The sequence below is a fragment of the Balaenoptera physalus genome (genome assembly GCF_965194825.1).
Source record: "Balaenoptera physalus genome assembly, chromosome: 3".
Classification (NCBI taxonomy): Eukaryota; Metazoa; Chordata; class Mammalia; order Artiodactyla; family Balaenopteridae; genus Balaenoptera; species Balaenoptera physalus.
This window is the reverse complement of record NC_138890.1, coordinates 102150404-102171150: the sequence shown is the minus strand read 5'-3', so window position 1 is coordinate 102171150 and position 20747 is coordinate 102150404. Positions and strand designations below refer to the sequence as shown.

General features: G+C 36.4%; 1 protein-coding gene and 1 long non-coding RNA gene across 12 annotated transcripts in view; one reads left to right on the top strand and one right to left on the bottom strand.

Moving 5' to 3' along the window:
• The window catches only part of ARB2A (ARB2 cotranscriptional regulator A), a 432252-nt gene that overhangs the window by 240014 nt on the left and 171491 nt on the right, over positions 1–20747 (bottom strand). The window lies entirely within an intron of this gene.
• LOC309659042 lies at positions 902–20706 on the top strand. Its single transcript, XR_014262537.1, has 2 exons — positions 902–12096; positions 12415–20706. It is a non-coding gene; the product is annotated as an uncharacterized lncRNA (long non-coding RNA).

The window sequence follows — 20747 nt, the reverse complement described above, 5'->3', positions numbered from 1 at the left end:
GATTACTGTAGCTTTGTAGTATAGTCCGAAGTCAGGGAGCCTGATTCCTCCAGCTCCGTTTTTCTTTCTCAAGATTGCTTTGGCTATTCGGGGTCTTTTGTGTTTCCATATGAATTGTGAAATTTTTTGTTCTAGTTCTGGGAAAAATGCCATTGGTAATTTGATAGGGATTGCAGTGAATCTATAGATTGCTTTGGGTAGTGTAGTCATTTTCACAATGTTGAGTCTTCCAATCCAAGAACATGGTATATCTCTCCATCTGTTTGTATCATCTTTAATTTCTTTCATCAGTGTCTTACAGTTTTCTGCATACAGGTCTTTTGTCTCCTTAGGTAGGTTTATTCCTAGGTATTTTATTCTTTTTGTTGCAATGGTAAATAAGAGTGTTTCCTTAATTTCTCTTTCAGATTTTTCATCATTAGTGTATAGGAATGCAAGAGATTTCTGTGCATTAATTTTGTATCTTGCTACTTTACCAAATTCATTGATTAGCTCTAGTAGTTTTCTGGTAGCATCTTTAGGATTCTCTACGTATAGTATCATGTCACCTGCAAACAATGATAGCTTTACTTCTTTTCTGACTGCTGTGGATAAAACTTCCAATACTGGGCTTCCCTGGTGGCGCAGTGGTTGAGAATCTGCCTGCTAATGCAGGGGACGCGGGTTTGAGCCCTGGTCTGGGAAGATCCCACATGCCGCGGAGCAGCTAGGCCCGTGAGCCACAACTACTGAGCCTGCGCGTCTGGAGCCTGTGCTCCGCAACAAGAGAGGCCATGATACTGAGGGGCCTGCGCATCGCGATGAAGAGTGGCCCCCGCTTGCCACAACTACAGAAAGCCCTAGCACAGAAACGAAGACCCAACAGAGCAATCAATAAATAAATCTTTAAAAAAAAAAAACTTCCAATACTATGTTGAATAACAGTGGTGAGAGTGGACAACCTTGTCTTCTTCTTGATCTTAGAGGAAATGGTTTCAGTTTTTCACAGTTGAGAACGATGTTGGCTGTGGGTTTGTCATATCTGGCCTTTATTATGTTGAGGTAGGTTCCCTCTTTGACTACTTTCTGGAGGGTTTTTATCATAAATGGGTGTTGAATTTTGTCAAAAGCTTTTTCTGCATCTATTCAGATGATCATATGGTTTTTCTCCTTCAATCTGTTAATATATTTTATCACATTGATTGATTTTCATATATTGAAGAATCCTTGCATTCCTATAAACCCACTTGGTCATGGTATATGATCCTTTCAATATGCTGTTGGATTCTGTTTGCTAGTATTTTGTTGAGGATTTTTGCATCTATGTTCATCAATGATATTGGCTTGTAGTTTTCTTTCTTTGTGACATCTTTCTTTGGTTTTGGAATCAGGGTGATGGTGGCCTTGTACAATGAGTTTGGCGGTGTTCCTCCCTCTGCTATATTTTGGAAGGGCTTGAGAAGGAGAGGTGTTAGCTCTTCTCTAAATGTTTGATAGAATTTGCCTGTGAAGCCATCTGGTCCTGGCTTCTGTTGATTGGAAGATTTTTAATCACAGTCTCAATTTCAGTGCTTGTGATTGGTCTGTTTATATTTTCTATTTCTTCCTGGTTCAGTCTCAGAAGGTTGTACTTTTCTAAGAATTGGACCATTTCTCCCAGGTTGCCCATTTTATTGGCATATAGTTGCTTGTAGTAATCTCTTATGATCTTTTGTATTCCTGCAGTGTCAGTTGTTATGTCTCCTTTTTCATTTCTACTTCTGTTGATATGAGTCTTCTCCCTTTTTTTCTTGATGAGTCTGGCTAATGTTTTATCTTCTCAAAGAACCAGCTTTTAGTTTCATTGATCTTTGCTATAGTTTTCTTCATTTCTTTTTCATTTATTTCTGATCTGATCTTTATGATTTCTTTCCTTCTGCTAGCTTTGGGGTCTTTTTGTTCTTCTTTCTCTAATTGCTTTAGGTGTAAGGTTAGGTTGTTTATTTGAGATGTTTCTTGTTTCTTGAGGTAGGGTTGTATTGCTATAAACTTCCCTCTTAAAACTGCTTTTGCTGCGTCCCATACATTTCAGGTCATCGTGTTTTCACTGTCATTTGTTTTTAGGTATTTTTTGATATCCTCTTTGATTTCTTCAGTGATGTGTTGGTTATTTAGTAGTGTATTCTTTAGCCTCCATGTGTTTGTATTTTTTACAGATTTTTTCCTGTAATTGATATCTAATCTCACAGCACTGTGGTCAGAAAAGATACTTGATATGATTTCAATTTTCTTAAACTTACCAAGGCCTGATTTGTGATCCAAGATATGATCTATCCTGGAGAATGTTCCATGAGCACTTGAGAAGAAAGTGTATTCTGTTGTTTTTGGATGGAATGTCCTGTAAATATCAGTTAAGTTCATCTTGTTTAATGTATCATTTAAAGGTTGTGTTTCCTTATTTATTTTCATTTTGGATGACCTGTCCATTGGTGAAAGTGGGGTGTTAACGTCCCCTACTATGATTGTGTTACTGTCTATTTCCCCTTTTATGGCTGTTAGCATTTGCCTTACGTATTGAGGTGCTCCTATGTTCCAAAGGAAAGTTTTAAAAGTAAAAGGAATTATGCAAACAATTAGACCACTTAGGGGCTAACATCTCTATTTAATCCAGTCATTTAGTCATTACTTCCTAGATTTACCATCTAGGTTTACCATCTAGAGAACAACATCTTCTTAATGATATAACATCCAGAACTGGAGGGAATTCAAACCTGGTCTCAATCTGCTTTGGGAAATGAAAGAACACAACTGACTGCAATGATGTGTAGGTAAAGAAATAAACATTTATTGAGGGGTTACTAGTTGCTAAACAGTAGGCAGGTGGTCTTTATACAATTTGTGGGATCAAATATGGGGTAAAATGTAAGAAAAAGAATGAACCTACACATCACCTCTACTAGGGCTATCCCATAAGACCACATAGTCTACACACTGTACAACTCTAGGTGGTGCCAGGTAATAATTACATCCCCTTAGAGTTGTGCAATGAGGCAGCCTTGTCTCATATCATATTTCATCCATCTACGATACCATCAGTTCTAAAAGGTACCACTGTTTTATGTACGATTAAGAGGAAAAAATGTTGCCAAATAATCCATGATATGCCAATAATTTTTAAGATGCATCCCAAATTCAGAGATGTTAATACGTGATAAAAGGTTTTAAAATCAATGAAAAAGATGATAATCCAAGCAATCTTCAATTGACTGAGCTATATATGCACAAATAATAGCCTTTCTTTGATGGCATAATTATATAAGCACTCTGAACAAGAATTCTGAGGGAATTTTTTTCACTCTCCTGTGTGAAAATGAAACAAAGAACATTAGGAGTGAATGAAGTATAGTTAACATCATAATTCAAATATAACGCACCAAGATTTTTAAATTTATATTCTTCCTCTTAGATCTTAAAATCGACTATGTTAGGAATACTGTTTTCAACTAACTTCTAGGTTTAAATCTAAATTACTTAATGATCACTTACCCCTTCCCCTGCCTAAGAATCTACACACAAACACACACATCCTTTTCTTCTTCCCCAACCCCCTCAACTCTATCAGCTACTGATACAAAGGCCAGAGAAGCCACTCTCAAATATGAATAGAGGGGGAAAACCTGGTTATAATATGAAAATTTCAATAACTAGAATGGTAAATAGAAAGCCAAAGTTCCAATACAAGCTTTGTCACTAATAATAGTACAATCTAGAGCAAAGTATATAATCTCTCTTAATCTCGGTTTTCTCATCTATATTTAACAATAAATTAGTTAGACTTGGTATGCCTCTAAAAACTACCTAACAAGTTTCAAATATTACCTTTCGGCAACATAATCTGGTAGAATCCTTGTCCTATAAGTAATGTTCTTCCTAAATGTACTCTTTATATAAAACAGTAAACAAATGTAGGCTAAATGGTTTGTAAACACTCCTTTTAATATGGAAAGAATATGCCTCACTGTCAAAAATTTAGGACAGTAACACTGCAAAAAAACTGAGTTCCTCTTCTCGATAATATGACTAAAACAGATTTTGGTTTGTGTACCAGATTTACTTAATTTAGCAGTGTAAAATCCGAATTCTAATGTTAAACATTTATATAATGATTCGAAGTTTAAAAAAAAATTATTAATCCATTACATAGATCTGGAAATTACTGGAATTATTATAATCACTCTGGTAGAAACAAGAAACTTTGGCCCAGAATATTTAAAAGATTTTTCTAAATAAAAAATAGTGACTGTTAATAAATGGCCAATTATCTTAGAATTTTAAAATATAACAGTATCCTGAATGATAAGAGTCCTATAATCTTTCTCCTAATCACCTCCTGAGGAAGAGAGGATTTTTCTAAAATTTCACAGAGAAATACCAAATTGGACACACAGTAAGCTAAGCTAAAGATTTTAGGAAAACAAATTCAGGTATAAGAACCATTTTTAAGACAAACAGAAATTAGTAAAGTCTTAGTAGATGACCATTAAGATTAATATTCAAGGTTAATTTTATCTTTGTTTTCAAGGGTTCCCTAAATAAATAACTGATTAAATTTATAATCTATCATTTTTCAAGAAAAATAATCAAAGCTTTCCTTTAGTATTAAATTAATGAAAATCACACTGAGAATAAAGTTTACATGGGTATGAAGAAATTGATACATAGGGTATTTTAATTTCATGCTCCAAACAAGTAAATCTAAACATACAATTTTATACTTTACAAATGCACATATATAATTCAAATTGAAATGAGAGAAGCCTAAAATAGATATATTCAAGTCACTCAGTAAACACGTTACATTGCTCAGCTATGTCACACATGAGAGATACATACAGAAGTGCTTAGATCCATTGACAAAGCCAGAGTGTTCATAAGTGAATACTGGGACTGGCTAAAACGCCAAAGGGAGGTGGGGGAGCAACAGCTGACTGGTTTTAAACGGGTAAACTTACCTAAAGACAAGCTGAAATCAGGATAGGGATAAAAAATAGATCACCGTCAGTAAATAAAGCACTTTTGAGTCAACTATACAAGCTGATTCAGGCTATCCCTCATCCTCACCTGCAATAACTCTAAACTCCTTTGCTGTCACACAACTCACACATCGCAGATGGGCAGTTTGGGACTTAGACAAAAATAATGTGTAAGGCGGAGTCAAGATGGCATACTAGGAGGATGGGGAATTCACATCTCCTCACAACTAGGGCACCTACCACAGACACCTAAGGGGACGGGAAGAACCCCAGCAACCGGGTAGGACGTGGGGCATGGGGGCAGTGAAGGGGGAGGACAAGTGGAGGCGGGACGGGACTGGTGCCCATGAGGGGTGGCTGGGGGAGGGGAAGGGATTCCACGCCTGAAGGGGGAAACTGGGGGACCACTGGGCAGACAGAGGATCGAAAGGGAGTGTGGCCAGGTTTCCCCTGCCCACTTGGACCCTCAGGAACCTGTTGAGATCCCAGGCCTGATCCTCTGCCCACCGAGGCCCCCTCCAGCCACGCAGGTCCTGAGGGAGTGGGATGGAGGGGAGGGGGAGCAAAAGTAAAGGCCGGACCTCCGAAACGGGCACCCCTGAGGGGTGGCTGGGGAAAGGGAGGAGTTTCTACACCCAGTGGGACCTACCCATGGTTAGGGGTCCAGCGGTGACAGGGGAGACCCTGGGGGAGATGGTGGGGGAGGGGGCGCGAAGGAACTGAAGGGAAAGTGGCCAGTGCTTATCCTGTCCACTTAGGCACCGGGGAGCTCGTTGGGCTCCCTGGCCTAATCCTCTGCCCTCAGAGCCTCCCTGCTGCCACACAGAGCCCAAGCCCCGCCCCTACACGCCCACCCAGGGCCCTACCTCTACACTAGGAGACCCCCTCCAACGCACTGGGCCTAAACCCCACCCACACACCCTCACTCAGGGCCTTACCTCCAAACTCCAGAACCCCACACTCCAGAGGCCCTCCTTTCCACCTGCTGCCTTTCCCCTTCCACGCAGGTCATAAGCAGAGGCCTTGTCCAATGCTTGAATGTCGCCCTGCCTAGGCCGCACCCCCAAGGGCTTCTGCTGGATGCGTGGGTCCTGAGCCTAGGCCCCGCCCCATGCTCAAATGTCACCCCCCCACCCACCTAGGTCCCTTCCAACCCTAAACCCCACCCCTGCCTAAGTTCCACCCCCTGCCTAAACTCCACCTCCATAGCTAAGGCTTTTTTTTTTTTTCTTTTCGTTTTTCCTCTTTTAGATTGGGGTTCTGTTTTACCTTGTTGATTCATTGTTGTTGATTCTTTTACATTTTTATTTTTCCTAATAAATTTTTTATTTTTCTAATTTTATTTTATTCTTTATACTTCGCTATTGTTCTCTCCTTTTGGTTTGTTCCCCCCCGCCGCTTTTTTTTCTGTTGTGGTTTTATTTTATCTTGTTGAAGTTGTTTCAATTATAGTTTTATTTTTCCTAATATAATTTTTATCTTTCTAATTTTATTCTCTTTTTATTCTTTGATATTGTACTGCTTCCTTCCTTCCTTCCTTCCTTCCTTTGTCCCTCCCTCCCTCCCTCCCTCCCTTCCTTCTTAACCGCATCACAAAGCTTGCAGGATATTGGTTCCCAGGCCAGAAGTTGGGCCAGAGCTCCTGTGATGGGAGCTCTGAGTACAAACTGCTGGACTAACAGAGAATCTCAGACCCCAGGGAATATCAATCAGAGTGAGACCTCCCAGACGTCATCTCAGCACCAAGACCAGGTTCTATCCAACTGCTTGCAAACTCCAGTGCTGGCCATCTCAGGTCAAACAAGCAGTAAGACAGGAATACAGCACCACCCATCAAAAAAAAAAAGAAATGACGAAAAAAAATTTTACAGATGAAGGAGCAAGGTAAAAACCTACAAGACCAAATAAATGAAGACGAAATAGGCAACCCACCTGAAAAAGAATTCAGAGTAATGACAGTAAAGATGATCCAAAAATCTTGGAAAGAGAATGGAGAAAATATAAGAAACATATAACAAGGATCTAGAAGAACTAAAGAGCATACAAACACTGATAAACACCACAATTACTGAAATTAAAAATACTCTGGAAGGAATCAATAACAGAATAACTGAGGCAGAAAAACGGATAAGTAAGCTGGAAGATAAAATGGTGGAAATAACTGCCAGGGAGCAGAATAAAGAAAAAAGAATGAAAAGAATCAAGGACAGTTTCAGAGACCTCTGGGACAACATTAAACGCACCAACATTTGAATTATAGGGGTCCCAGAAGAAGAAGAGAAAAACAAGGGGAATGAGAAAATATTCGAAGAGATTATAGTTGAAAACTTCCCTAATATGGGAAAGGAAACAGTTAATCAAGTCCAGGAAGAGCAGAGAGTCCCATACAGGATAAATCCAAGGAGAAACACACCAAGACACATATTAATCAAACTATCAAAAATTAAGTACGGAGAAAAAATATTAAAAGCAGCAAGGGAAAAGCAACAAATAACATACAAGAGAATCCCCATACGGTTAACAGCTGATCTTTCAGCAGAAACTCTGCAGGCCAGAAGGGAGTGGCAGGACATATTTAAACTGATGAAAGGGAAAACCCTACAACCAAGATTACTCTACCCAGCAAGGATCTCATTCAGATTTGATGGAGAAATTTAAACCTTTAGAGATAATGAAAAGTTAAGAGAATTCAGCACCACCAAACCAGCTTTAAAATAAATGCTAAAGGAACTTCTCTAGGCAGGAAACACAAGAGAAGGAAAAGACCTACAAAAACAAACCAAAACAATTAAGAAAATGGTAATAGGAACATACATATTGATAATTACCTTAAATGTAAATGAATTAAATCCTCCAACCAAAAGACCAGATTCACTGAATGGTTACAAAAACAAGACCTGTACATATGCTATCTACAAGAGATTGACTTCAGACCTAGGGACACACACAGATTGAAAGTGAGGGGATGGAAAAAGATATTCCATGCAAATGGAAATCAAAAGAAAGCTGAAGTAGCAATTCTCCTATTAGACAAAATAGACTTTAAAATAAAGACTATTACAAAGGACAAAGAAGGACACTACATAATGATAAAGGGATCAATCCAAGAAGAAGATATAACATTGTAAATATTTATGCACCCAACATAGGAGTACCTCAATATATAAGGCAAATGCTAACAGCCATAAAAGGGGAAATTGACAGTAACACAATCATAGTAGAGGACTTTAACATCACACTTTCACCAATGGACAGGTCATCCAAAATGAAAATAAATAAGGAAACACAAGCTTTAAATGACACATTAAACAAGATGGACTTAATTGATATTTACAGGACATTCCATCCAAAAACAACAGAATACACTTTCTTCTCAAGTGCTCATGGAACATTCTCCAAGGTAGATCATATCTTGGGTCACAAATCAAGCCTTGGTAAATTTAAGAAAATTGAAATCATATCAAGTATCTTTTCCGACCACAAAGCTATGAGATTAGATATCAATTATAGGAAAAATCTGTAAAAAATACAAACACATGGAGGCTAAACAATACACTACTAAATAACCAAGAGATCACTGAAGGAATCAAGAGGAAAACAAAAAATACCTAGAAACAAATGACAATGAAAACACGATGACCCAAAACCTATGGGATGCAGCAAAAGCAGTTCTAAGAGGGAAGTTTATAGCAATACAATCCTACCTCAAGAAACAAGAAACATCTCAAATAAACAACCTAACCTTACACCTAAAGCAATTAGAGAAAGAAGAACAAAAAGACCCCAAAATTAGCAGAAGGAAAGAAATCATAAAGATCAGATTAGAAATAAATGAAAAAATAAAAAAGAAATAAATGAAAAAGAAATGAAGAAAACTATAGCAAAGATCAATGAAACTAAAAGCTGGTTCTTTGAGAAGATAAACAAAACTGATAAACTATTAGCCAGACTTATCAAGAAAAAAAGGGAGAAGACTCAAATCAACAGAATTACAAATGAAAAAGGAGACGTAACAACTGACACTGCAGGAATAAAAAGGATCATGAGAGATTACTACAAGCAAGTATATGCCAAAAAAATGGGCAACCTGGAAGAAATGGTCCAATTCTTAGAAAAGTACAACCTTCTGAGACTGAACCAGGAAGAAATAGAAAATATAAACAGACCAATCACAAGCAGTGAAATTGAAACTGTGATTAAAAATTTTCCAGCCAACAAAAGCCCAGGACCAGATGGCTTCACAGGTGAATTCTATTAAACATTTAGGAAAAAGCTAACACCTATCCTTCTCAAACTCTTCGAAAATATAGCAGAGGGAGGAACACTCCCAAACTCATTCTACGAGGCACTCATCACTCTGATACCAAAACCAGGCAAAGATGTCACCAAAAAAGAAAACTACAGGCCAATATCTCTTAGGAACACAGATGCAAAAATCCTCATCAAAATACTAGCAAGCAGAATCCAACAGCATATTAAAAGGATCATACACCATGATCAAGTGGGGTTTATCCCAGGGTTGCAAGGATTCTTCAATATATGCAAATCAATGTGATACACCATATTAACAAATTGAAGGATAAAAACAATATGATAATCTCAATAGATGCAGAAAAAGCTTCTGAGAAAATTCAATACCCAATTATGATAAAAACTCTGAGAAAGTAGGCATAGAGGGAACCTACCTCAACATAATAAAGGCCATATATGACAAACCCACAGCCACATCGTTCTCAATGGTGAAAAACTGAAACCATTTCCACTAAGGTCAGGAACAAGACAAGATTGATTGCCCACTCTCACCGCCATTCTTCAACACAGTTTGGAAGTTTTAGCCACAGTAATCAGAGAAGAAAAAGAAATAAAAGGAATCCAAATTAGAAAAGAAGAAGTAAAACTGTCACTGTTTACAGATGACATGATCCTGTACATAGAGAAACCTAAAGATGCTACCAGAAAACTATTAGAGCTAATCAATGAATTTGGTAAAGTAGCAGGATACAAATTAATGCACAGAAATCTCTTGCATTCCTATACACTAATGACGAAAAATATGAAAGAGAAATTCAGGAAACATTCCCATTTACCACTGCAACAAAAAGAATCAAATACCTAGGAATAAACCTACCTAAGGAGACAAAAGACCTGTAGGCAGAAAACTATAAGACACTGATGAAAGAAATTAAAGATGATACAAAGAGTTGGAGAGATATACTATGTTCTTGGATTGGAAGAATCAACATTGTGAAAATGACTATACTACCCAAAGCAATCTACAGATTCAATGCAATCCCTATCAAACTACCAAAGGCATTTTTCACAGAGCTAGCACAAAAAACTGCACAATTGGTATGGAAACACAAAAGACACCGAATCGCCAAAGTAATCTTGAGAAAGAAAAATGGAGCTGGAGGCATCAGGCTCCCTGACTTCAGACTATACTACAAAGATACAGTAATCAAGACAGTATGGTACTGGCACAAAAACAGAAATACAGATCAATGGAACAGGATAGAAAGCCCAGAGATAACCCCACGTACATACGGTCACCTTATCTTTGACAAAGGAGGCAAGAATATACAGTGGAGAAAAGACAGTCTCTTCAATAAGTGGTGCTGGGAAAACTGGACAGCTACATGTAAAAGAATGAAATTAGAACACTCCCTAACACTATACACAAACATAAACTCAAAATGGATTAAAGACCTAAATGTAAGACCAGACACTATAAAACTCTTAGAGGAAAACATAGGCAGAACACTCTATGACATAAATCACCGCAAGATTCTTTTTGACCCACCTCCTAGAGAAATGGAAGTAAAAACAAAAATAAACAAATGGGACCTAATGAAACTTAAAAGCTTTTGCACAGCAAAGGAAACATTAAAAGGAAAAGACAACCCTCAGAATGGGAGAAAATATTTGCAAACGAAGCAACTGACAAAGGATTAAGCTCCAAAATATACAAGCAGCTCATGCAGCTCAATATCAAAAAAATAAACAACCTAATCCAAAAATGGGCAGAAGACCTAAATAGACATTTCTCCAAACAAGATTTACAGATTGCCAACAAACACATGAAAAGATGCTCAACATCACTAATCATTAGAGAAATGCAAATCAAAACTACCATGAGGTATCACCTCACACCAGTCAGAATGGCCATCATCAAAAAATCTACAAACAATATATGCTTGAGAGGATGTGGAGAAAAGGGAACCCTCTTGCACTGTTGGTGGGAATATAAATTGATACAGCCACTATGGAGAACAGTATGGAGGTTTCTTAAAATACTAAAAATAGGACTACCATATGACCCAGCAATCACAATATTGGGCACATACCCAGAGAAAACCATAATTCAAAAACAGTCATGTACCACAATGTTCATTGCAGCTCTATTTACTATAGCCTGGACATGGAAGCAACCTAAGTGTCCATCGACAGATGAATGGATAAAGAAGATGTGGCATATATATACAATGGAATATTACTCGGCCATAAAAAGAAACGAAATTGAGTTATTTGTTGTGAGGTGGATGGACCTAGAGTCTGTCATACAGAGTGAAGTAAGTCAGAAAGAGAAAAACAAATACCATATGCTAACACATATATATGGAATCTAAAAAAAAAAAAAAATGGTTCTGATGAACCTAGGGGCAGGACAGGAATAAAGACACAGATGTAGAGAATGGACTCTAGGACACGGAGAGGGAGAAGGGTAAGCTGGGATGAAGTGAGAGAGTGGTATGGACATATGTACACTACTAAATGTAAAATGATAGCTAGTGGGAAGCAGCTGCATAGCCCAGGGAGATCAGCTCAGTGCTTTTCGACCACCTAGATGGGTGGGATAAGGAGAGTGGGAGGGATATGCAAGAGGGAGGGGATATAGGGATATACATATGCATATAGCTGATTCACTTTGTTATACAGCAGAAACTAACACAACACTGTAAAGCAATTATAGTCCAATAAAGATGTTAAAAAAAAAATGTGTAAGGGTGTCTTACTCTCAAGGAGAGAATGTGGGTCGCAAATTCTACACCCAATATATTTAACCATTGTAATCCTTTAAGTACGGTCTTTGAATAAACTGTTGCACGTGGGAAATACTATTCTTTTTTTTTTTTTAATTATTTATTTATTTATTTGTTTATTTATGGCTGTGTTGGGTCTTCGTTTCTGTGCAAGGGTTTTCTCTAGTTGTGGCAAGCGGGGGCCACTCTTCATCGCGGTGCGCGGGCCTCTTACTATCGCGGCCTCTCTTGTTGCGGAGCACAGGCTCCAGATGCGCAGGCTCAGTAATTGTGGCTCACGGGCCTAGTTGCTCCGCGGCATGTGGGATCTTCCCAGACCAGGGCCCGAACCCGTGTCCCCTGCATTGGCAGGCAGATTCTCAACCACTGCGCCACCAGGGAAGCCCGGAAATACTATTCTTATTACAGCAATTGCCTTGCAATCCAAGAAAGATCCATTTATCCTTTCACTCATGTATATATATTTCACATACACACAGAGAAATCTTAGAGAATCAGTTGTAGGAAATGTTCATTATTGGCAATGTAGTATAGTGGGAAAAACAGAGGCTTTGCAGTCAGAAAGACTTGGGCTCAAACCTTGGTTTAGTTACTCTTATTAGATATGTAACTATGAGTAAGTCTATTTACGTTTCTGAGTCTCATTTAAGGATCTGTAAAGTCAGGGTAATACATAAGATAATTATGAGGATTACATGAACAAACAAATGATGACAACTACTTCTAACTATACAAATGGATGCACAAGGGGGGAAGGAGTTGGGGTCAGAAGGTCTTAAATTGCCCCCTTTTCCCAAGAAGGGGGTGGAAGTTGTGAACATGACCAAAGTGATTCATGATCAAAGCCAAATAGAAGCATGGTGAATCCAATTGTATTTTAGACAGTTACTATCAAATGTTTTCTTAGACAAGAAATAAGAGGAACCCAATTTGGAGAGCTAAGAGGAGCATGGCTTCACAAATGGAGAGAGAGTCAATGACATGTGCAAGTTGACTGTAAATCAAGGATATTACATACAATAATTCTAACTAATATTTACTGAGTGAATACTATTTGCAAAATCCAGTACACATGTTGCCAAACACCAGAAACCCAGTTCTTAACTACTCTAGAATCATTCTAATGCAAAGTAAAGTAAACATAAAACAGGAAGACAGCACCAGTAATAGAGAGATAGCACCAGTAAAGAACTAGTAGAATATAGTAATAAAATAGACTCCAGCTGGATAGCAGGGATAAATATTTGAGCTTTCCTGGGAAGCAAGAGGCCAATCATTTTAGGGAAAAGAAGGGAATGAAAGCTGTAGTTGCTAAAACCCCAAACGGGCATGTGATTCTCCAGGGCCTTTTATTTTTGGGGAAGAGCAGTAGAAAACAAATTCTAAATCCTCAAATTCCACTGACCTGGTCACTGTGGACTTGACATGTTAGTTTCAATGAAGGGGGATGGCACCGGGCGGAGAACAGGTGAAGCAGTCTAGACACAGTGCTCGCTGAGTCCAGATGAGAAAAGTTCAAACTGGATAGCACCAAATGCCTTAATAAACCAGTCCTACTCTGTTCTAGTTTCTCTATTTCAGGTTACATAGCTGCTCATATTGTTCTAGTTTTATACTGCCTAAAACAACAACTGAAAAAAAGTGGTTCTTATCCTAATCTAAACTGCTTGCTTTTGTTGATTCTACGCTTACTCCAGAAAAGAGATGTAGACCAGTGTTTCTAGAAATGTGGTCAGTAAACCTCTGGGGTTTCCAGAGACCCTTTCAGGGGGTCTGCATAATAATACTAAGACATTATTTGTCTATTTCACTATGTTGGCACATTAACAGTTGAAAACAATGGAGAATAAAACTGTTGTGAATTAGCACGGATCACTGTAGCGGTTCTAAACTCCAGTAGTCATTGTATTATTCACTACCATATACTCAGGGGAAAAAAAAGAAAGTTTGCTTGAAGATGTTGATGAAGCAGAAAAACTACTTTTATTAAATCTCAACCCCTGAGCATATGTCTGTTTAATATTCTGAGTGATGAATAGAAGGAACGCATAAAGCACCTGCAAACCAAATTATGTTATGATGGTTGTCTGGAGAAAAACTAGTTGTGCAATTAATTGAGTTGTGAGCTAAAGCAGCCACTTTTTTAATGGAGCACCATCTTTACTTGTAAGACTGAGAAACAAACTATGATTCAGATTTGGGCATTTGGAAGCCATTTTCTTGAAAATGAACAAAGCCTGACAGTTTAAGGAAAACAACTGACAATATTTGTCGCTAATGATAAAAATTGAACTTTCTTGATAAAATTAAAATTTTGGGCAACTTGTACACTCCTTGATAAGCTTGATAGTTTTTCAATTCTTAAAAGCTTTGTGTATGAGATTGGTAGGAACAGTAATAGATAGGAATTTTTGATACTACATAATAAAATATGTCAACATTTGGAAGATCTGTATAGCTCAGTGAAACAATATTTTCCAAATGACCAATACAAGATGTTATAAAGTCATTCATGGGTAAAAGATCCATTCAAAGTACAACAAAGACCAATGGATTTCCATAAAACAGAGTATGCAATGCTCACTGATGTGTTTTAGATCCACACAGCAACTAATCTTTAAGAAACTATTACCTCTTGTTGAATGTTGGTATAGCATCAAAGAAGAATATATATAATTATCTGAAAAACCTTTTAAAACACTCCTTTATACAAATGCATATCTGTGTGAAGCCAAATTTTCTTCATAAATGTCAATAAAGACAATATATCACAAGATGCATGTAGGAATTCAGCTGTCTTTTATTAAGCCAAACATTAAAGAGACTTTTTTAAAATGTCACACATCTCACTATGTGTTTTTTGTTTTGGAAAATATACTTATTTCTCATAAAAATATGTTATTTATGTCATCATATAATGGGTTTATTATTGTTATTTAAAAATAAATATTTAAAAATTTCTCAGGTTTAATTCTTTTTATGGAAAATATCAGTAGATGTAACCCATATAAACAAAAATCCTTTAGTGACCTTAATAATGTTTAAGCATTTGAAAAGGGGTCCTGAGACCAAAAGGTTTGAGAAGCACTGAAGGTAAACTAATTGGGAGAGATGTCATCTGGCCGTAATTCTCTCCATATTTCCTAGGGGAAAGGGAATAAGGAGGGAAGAGAAAGGAAAGGGGATATACTGAATAGTAGGTATCCCACTGGCTGTTTTCATACACATTAATTTACCTCATTCATTCCATACAACAGCCTAATAGCTATGATTATCCCTATTTTACAGATGAAGAAACTGAAACTCAGAGAGGAGAGGTGACTTGCCTAAAGTCACAGCTTGTAAGCAAGAGAATTAAGGTTACAGCATGCACCTTTTTGATTCTAAAGTTCTTATTCTTTCCACTACCTTATATTTATGGCAGAATCCCCCCACTAAAATTCATCAGTGGCCAATCAAAACCCCTAAATGCAGAGCTTTGGTCTTTTCTGTAATTTCTGTTATAAATCTAAATATGTAATTATTTTACTTATTTCTAATTCTTCATTTTGACTTGCTTTTAACCACATCCAAAGAATGCTTGGTAGACTTAAAAATGGCTGTTAGTTGAATTTAGAGAACAATGCACTAATTTTCTGAGTGTTAGTGTTGTTTAGACATAATATACATAGTCTCACAGTTCTTTCAACCTCATGCTAGTCAATATCAAAGAGTAGATTTATATAGTTAAGGGTCTGTCTCTTTTGCTTTGTAGGTTCATGTTAGTAAGCATTTATTCAAATATGCATTCATCAAATATTTATTAAAAAATCTACTGTGTTTACTAGGCTTTGGTAACATGAAACATGAAAATACAAAGATTAATTTCTGATGATTTGAAATAGAATTATGGCCCTTTGAAAGCTTTACAATTTTATGGAAACCTTCTCTGTAATTAGGTTTGATCACAGCTTCTCTTTTAAATGAAAACCTTAAAATGAAGAAACTAATGTATGCTTTAGTGAACATTTAATGAATATTTTAATATTGCTGTATTGAGTTCTTAGAAAATGCAAGTAGTAATAACAATGATCTGCTGCAGGAAGGATGCATTCCAGCTTGCTTTCTACCATGTTAAAGGCACACTGGATGTTTGGAGGAAAGATGAAAATTCATTTCAGGGGGAAATACACTAGGAAGTCTGAATTTAGCCGCAGATCTAAGCCACATTTTCCAGTTGAACTACATCAATTAGCAAAGCTGATGTTTTGATCTCCTTCTGTCTGATTCCTATGCTGTAGTGTTCACTGGGTACCAAACCCAGGAGGGTAAGACAGGGGTATTATTTTTGGTACAAGGTACCAAGAGTTGCAAGGGGATTTTGAAATCGGATTCTTTCTCAATTGATTCTGAACTTGAGAGAAGACAGGATGTTATTTATTGGCCCAGAAGTCCCAAGACTATGTGCCGGATACTATGTTCACTTTATATATATTATTATCATTCCATTTTTCAGACAGAAAACTGAGGCATAAGGAAGTTAACTTGTTTGAGGTGACGCTATATTAAGTGGAAGAGCTGAGATTCAAGCTCAGGTCTATCTGACTTTGCACTTCTAATCTCATCTCCACACTATCTCTCTGCAAAGGATATGATTCTAAATGTTATTCAGACACTAAAAATAGGAAATAAAAAGAGTTATTATCACAATCTGCCTTCAATGACTACAGGCTTTAAGTTTATTTGGAAAAATGTAGATGTCTTAGAATACAGAAAATGTTTAAAATAGTACATCCTTATATTGATTATTCAGTTACTAGCTAAGTCTATTCATTTTTCTTTCTAGTTATATTTTAAAAGATTTTGGGCTAAGGAAAAAAAAGGAAGAAAGAAAAAGTGTAGTGTGATTGGTGTCTTCAGTTTCTGAGGAAAGCAAAATTCAATATGAACAGCAGCAGCCCCTGGTGGTCTAAGGGGAAAAACATAGTGTATCTATAATTATAGGGGTTGAAATATGTTTTTAAAAAGAATATATGTACATATTTAGCCATTTGACTCAGTTCTCAACCCAACACATTAAAAAACAGATGCTTTAAAAAATGATCTGTTGGCAAGATGCTTGTTAAAATTTTATCAGTTGAAATATTAAAATTCATTTTGAATTAATTAACACATTATATAAAAATAAAATGTTTTTGTTTCATCGTTTTACAAAGTACTATACCAGTGGTGATTAACACTGGGAATTTTGTGTGTCTTGATGTGTGTTGCTCAAAAAGAAACTAAATTTATAGGATTACCACTAAATTGATGACATTTTCTGTCTTCACTCTTGAATTCAGTTGGCAGATGTTTTCGAGAACAAAAAGTTCCATCTTATTACAAAACATATTAAGCAGGTTTTCCTGCCAGGCATGTCTGACATGATGTTTATTGCCTAGACCAAATCAATCCCCTTAATAAGCCATAATATATGCCAGAAAGTACATTATTTCATAGTTAAGGAAAGTTGCCACATGAAAGACTAAGTATTTTGATCTCTCAAGCTCTGCTCCTAATGCATCAGAAATGTGCTACATAATCCAATAGTTAGTCACATCTATTTATACTCATTTAGTAAGTAAAATTAAACTATACTTTGCTAATCTTAAAGTTTTAGGCCTGGATTCTACTTTATTTCTGCTGGTGTATACTAGATATTTGCAAAAATTTCACAGGAGATTTTGGCTATTTACTGGATGCCAGAGAAAGAAAAGTCAAATACTTGAATATTCTAGGAAAATAAAATGGTTTCAGAGATTAAACAATCATTGATTGAAATATAAATGAGTGGAATTTGGTTGCTAAATCACTAGATAGAAATGACTTCCAGTGGCATTTGCACGGAAAAGACGAGGTACAGAGGAGAAGAAAGGATATTTATTGGCCTTCAGCAATATTTTGGACATAGTCCAAGTCAGAGCATCAAAAACAGATTTTTTTTTAAAAGAAAGCTTCAGTTTATCAGAGCTGGCTGTTTCTGAACAATTGCAAAAATTCACATGAATGCTGAAAAAAATCAGTCAGAAAACTAGACACCAAATATCTTGTGTGTTAAGGAATAAGTTTTTTGATGGATGTCAACAAGCAATCAATCCATAAATATTTGAGTATCTTCAATGTGTAATGCCAGGCTCTGCCAAGATTCCTATTCTCTAAATGTCTCCTCCACATTTGGATTTTTCCTTCTGTGGCCATGTGATCTCCCTTCCCCCTCCACTTCTAGTAGTTTTATTTTTTTTAACATTCTGAGTCTAATCCCTCTACTTTACTTCCTATCACTACAGCCCACAACTAAGTTTCTTAGGGAAGATATATTCAAGCAATTCTAACACAATATTACATAGATCAGCATCAAATCACTTTTGCCTATATTCCACCTACATACTATAAAGTTCTTTTACTGATCTTCTTCCTTAGTCTAAATATTTGTCCTCTTATGCTACAGTTTGATACCAGAATAACCCTCATTCCTATGCTGCAGGTCACATTATCTAGGTATCTCTAGACTAAGGCCTAGTCTTTTTGCTTTGGTCTCCTTCCAGGGGATTGGATCTTAGTGAGTAGATTTAGCATCAGTTCCTGACTTTCTCGCAGGATGCACTGTACTACCGTAAAAACTGGCTCCTATCTGCTTATTCATAAGGATTGATATGCAATTCCAAAATCTATAAAGCATGCTCAAAGAATTGTAGGGCTATAGTGGAAAGGCGTGAAAGATAAATTGATAATAATATTATGAGACAAAAGAGATAGCTCAAGATAGAACATGATAAATTCCATACAAGTTAACTAATCATAACAACTCCCAACAGTCTTAGTAAGGAGAGGTCACTGATTATGATGGGTGTGGCTGAGTGGGATGTCAGCTGGGCACTACAACATGGATAGAATCTGGATTAAGGGAAAGAACAGAAAAGCAAAGTTACAGATCCCATAAAGCACAAAGTGTATACAGGGTACAGCAAGTACAACAGCCTGGTTGTACTCTTATAAGCAAGTGTGTCAAACAGAAATAGCAATAGGTTGGCATAAATATTTCCATTTTCATCCATAATTTTAGCATCATGATGATATAGCTAAAAAAAGAAAATAGGGTATCTCACTTTTATATATTCAGATGAAAATGTATAGGTCAATCAAGGTATCAAATAAATCATGACAAACCGATTTTTTATCATTAATTTTCAGAATATCTTCTCAGTTACTGGATTGGGTAGGGGAGCCACAATGTAATTTTTCTTCATTTTGGTTTCTTTGAATGTTTCCTCACAGAAGATCAAGTAGTACACTTTAATAATGCAAGACATATTAGAAAAAGCAGTAGTAGTCTGGGATTTTAATCCTGGCTCTACCATCTTATTTATCAAATAAAAAATTATTATGAAGGCTCTGTTCTACAAATATTTATTATGGTTCTGTTCTAGGCTCTGGGTTACAGCAATGAAAAAAACAGACTAAGTCCCTGTCCCATGGACCTTACGTTAAGAGCTATGTGACCTCAGGAAATTTACTAAGTATTGACTCTTAGTCTCCTCATCTGTAAAATGGGATCAATGTTATTGATCATATTAAATTTTTTAACACATTTTTGACTGGAGATGTATTGCGGCCACAGGCATTAGTTTCTGCAAAAATCCCCTGGTCAATGTGTTAACATTATTATTTATATATTATAAACATACTATAAATAAATTGTTTACTGACATTTACTAGTGTCCATTAAATGATAACTGGTCAAAAATCTATATAATCATCAAACATAGTTTACTGTATCATATCATGCTTTTATTATAATGGTTTAATTTTAATATTTCAGATACATATTTTATTTTCAACCAGTTAGAACAATGAAAGAGGAAAGAGAGCAAGAATCTACAGTAATCAGAAGCACTGGTTTTAACACTTAGTTCCATCATTTAGTAGTTATGTGATCCTAGACAAAAATGTACCATCTATGCATCAGTTTCTTTAACTATAAAATAAGGGTGAAATTATTTGATTTACCTAGCTCATGGGGTTGTTCCAAAGAACAGATGATTGATTTCAAAATGTAAATGATTAAGAAGTATATAAATAAATGTTAATTCATCCTCATCACATACATGCTCTGTGTCTGAAAATTACAAATACATATTTGGAGATATGTAGAGGAAAGGAGAGTACTAGAAGTCACTTCTTGAGTGGATCAAAATTACCTAAGGATTAAGGCACCTGACACAAAATGAACCATTATTCTCTTTCCCACTACAGGCTCATGCCTTACTATCTAGAAGTATGTTTGAAGAGTGTCAGCTTAGCTCTGCTATTTTGCACAATTCTGGAAGATTTTAAGAGAAAGGGTGTTTATTAAGAAAAATAACATTCATAACTAAGACTATCAGGTATAAAGCTGTGTTATCTACATGAGTCTATTTTTGTCTCTTAGTGCTTTCAATAAAAACCTAGACGAATGAAATGGGACAAGAAAAAAAGAGGCAAAAAGACATGATAAGAAGTAAAAATAGCAGGAGTGTAGAAGAGATAAAACAAAGAAAAAAAGACAAAGGGAAAGGCAGATCTTAATGAAGCAACATAAAAAGATTTTTTTCCCTTGGTATAAGAAAAAAATAGATGCAGAAATAAACAAAACAGATGTGAAAAAAGAATAAAGAAAATGCACACATACAAGAGAACAAAAGAGAAAAATTAAAGCAAT